The sequence below is a fragment of the Pollachius pollachius genome (genome assembly GCF_949987615.1).
Source record: "Pollachius pollachius genome assembly, chromosome: 11".
Lineage (NCBI taxonomy): Eukaryota > Metazoa > Chordata > Actinopteri > Gadiformes > Gadidae > Pollachius > Pollachius pollachius.
Genome location: NC_136944.1, coordinates 24469070 through 24471772, shown reverse-complemented (window position 1 = coordinate 24471772; position 2703 = coordinate 24469070). Strand labels below are relative to the sequence as shown.

Genomic DNA, 2703 nt, shown 5'->3' with positions numbered 1-2703 from the left:
AGCCAGATCAACTTGTGACCCGACTGTCCATGCTACTATAGACCATTGTATCTGTCTCGTTTCCAAAAAGAAGAGGCCATTCGGCTGACGGTCACCAGTTAATACGGTCACGACTTGAACTGAAACACCGGACACGCCAGTGACGTCAGAGCGGTAGTGGCAGGGGGCAGAACTCTCGCGCCTCACTTGTTGAGTAGACCTACTCGGGCGCGGAGGACGTCAGGGAGACGAGCTTAGGGTCTCTCCGCTAACGGACCAGCGGACGACGGACTGTAGGGGCAGCTGACGGTACCGGGACGCGGCGTGTGGAGGGTGCTCCGTGTCGGTGTCTCACGTTAGTGGGTCTCAGTCGGCAGAGTTCAGAGTTCCTGTTGTGGATTTTCACCCCAATTTTGCGTTCCGTGGTTTTCCCACATTGACCACAATAATATAGTGGATTTCTTTTAACTATTTGAAACATTTAACGCAACTTTACTTCTGGATTCGGCGACTGTGTGACGGATACCAACGAAAGGTTCTTGGGCGGACATGGACATCAACCGCAACTCACCGACAAGTGCAGCACTACGGTCCTCGTCAGGAGGTTGAACCCTACCGGCAGAACCGGGAGGTTCCCTCATCCTAACGGAGGACTGGGCTGGAGCATGGAGCGCTCCTGATCACCTCGACCTTCTACTTCAGTCTGGTAGTGAACCACAGGCACCATGATCTCGGAGGAGAGGAGCGGTTACTTATCCAAACAAGCCCTGAACTTCCCGGTGGGGTTGTTGATCGGCTCTCCAAAGAGGAAGCTGGCCAAACTCGGGAGGAAACCAAGCAATGGTTCTTTACAGTAAGGCACCGCTAAACATCAATAAGCTCTTTATTCAACACTCTTTGATCCGACTCTACGGTTTGTAACGCCTCCGTTTCTCTGGCGTTTCATGCTGTTGCTTCTTGTGTGGCTATTAAGTCCGATTGCTTGAATTCCTCCTGATGTTTCCCCTCCCTCAGGTCCAACCACTCGGACGTCACGGTGCGCTCCGCCGAGGGAGCGGGCGTCAGGCAGCCGGCCAAAAGCAAAATCCGGCGGCACAACAACCGTCTGTCCACCGTATTCACCCGGAGCCCCAGCCTGGGAGACGGACCCACGGCCACAGGGCGGAGGGCTGCGGCCGGGGAGGGGCTGGCCCAGGACGACCCGGCGGAACTGTCCAGCCAGATGTCTGCCCCGGGCATCCTGAAGGTCTTCGGCAGTGACATCTGCCAGGGGACGCACTACAAGAGCGTGCTGGCCACCGTCCGCTCCAGCGCCAAGGAGCTTGTGAAGGAGGCGCTGGAGAGGTGAGAGTTCTGGACAGTGTCGGTTCATGGATAACTTTCTGGATTCCCATTTCTCCCAACAAAGGGTCAGCCCATCCTCAATCCACGCTGGGAATGTCTCCTCATCATGTCTCCTTCTGATGTCTCCTCCTCCTCCTCCTTCTCTGTCTCCTCCTCCTCCTCCTCCTCTGTCTCCTCCTCCTCCTCCTCCTCCTCTGTCTCCTGCTCCTCCTCTGTCTCCTCCTCCTCCTCTGTCTCCTCCTCCTCTGTCTCCTCTGTCTCCTCCTCCTCTGTCTCCTCCTCCTCCTCTGTCTCCTCCTCCTCCTCTGTCTCCTCCTCCTCTGTCTCCTCCTCCTCCTCCTCTGTCTCCTCCTCCTCCTCCTCCTGTCTCCCCTGTCTCCTCCTCCTCCTCCTCCTCTGTCTCCTCCTCCTCCTCCTCCTCCTCCTCCTCTGTCTCCTCCTCCTCTGTCTCCTCCTCTGTCTCCTCCTCCTCCTCCTCCTCCTCTGTCTCCTCCTCCTCCTCCTCTGTCTCCTCCTCTGTCTCCTCCTCCTCCTCTGTCTCCTCCTCCTCCTCCTTCTCCTCTGTCTCCTCCTCCTCCTCCTCCTTCTGCTCCTCTGGGTCTACAGGTACTGTCTGGAGAAGGAGGACCCAGACCACTACCTGCTGTGCGAACGTGATTGGCCAGACGGGGGCGGACCACCAGTGGAGGAGGGAGTGTTTCCGGGTGGTGGCCGACCAGGAGCGCCCCCCTGCTGCTGCAGTCCCTCTGGAAGCCCAAGGACGGCTTCTCCCGCCGCTTTGAGATCCAGAGGAGGCGCAGCGTGGAGGAGCAACGGGCGCAGGACACGGACACCGTCACCGCAGGTACCCGCCTCTGACCCAGACCCCCCTAACCCTGACCCCGACCCTGACCCCTGACCCCGACCCTGACCCCTGACCCCTGACCCAGACCCTGACCCATTAAACACTAACTGCTGTCAGCCTCTCATGGAGAGCATCCATCCAATAGGGAGCTTTGGTCACTTTGGTCCCTCCCTCTCCCGTCTCTGCCATCCAGTCCTGTTGCTACACCCGTGATTGACAGGCTTGATGGCTCAACCTAACCAATCAGGGCAGGGAGGCCCTGATTGGACATAAATGAGCCGGGGTGGGTTATATAGCTGTTGAATCGTACTCAGGCGCCCCCCGCCCCCTGATTCCTGGGTCACCCCAGACCAGCACACCGACCTGGGTCACTGCTGGTCCTCTTGGGGGGGACGCTGGGCCCTCTAGAGCCTCTTAGGACCAGGGTGAGGGTGATGTGCTCCACATTCCAGCGGCTAGGAAACAAACGGCTGGGTGGTGTTTACACCCCCGCTCACGCCCTCTGGAGGAGAGGGAGGTGGGGGGGGTGGAGGTGG

The 2703-nt window shown here is 58.8% G+C and overlaps 1 pseudogene across 1 annotated transcript in view; it reads left to right on the top strand.

Moving 5' to 3' along the window:
- Positions 1–226: 226 nt before the first annotated feature.
- The window catches only part of LOC307082596 (ras-interacting protein 1-like), a 10020-nt pseudogene continuing 7543 nt past the window's right edge, over positions 227–2703 (top strand). Inside the window, exons 1-3 of the transcript XR_013812814.1 lie at positions 227–832; positions 994–1323; positions 1930–2167. The product of XR_013812814.1 is annotated as a ras-interacting protein 1-like (transcript). The remainder of the gene's footprint in view (positions 833–993; positions 1324–1929; positions 2168–2703) is intronic.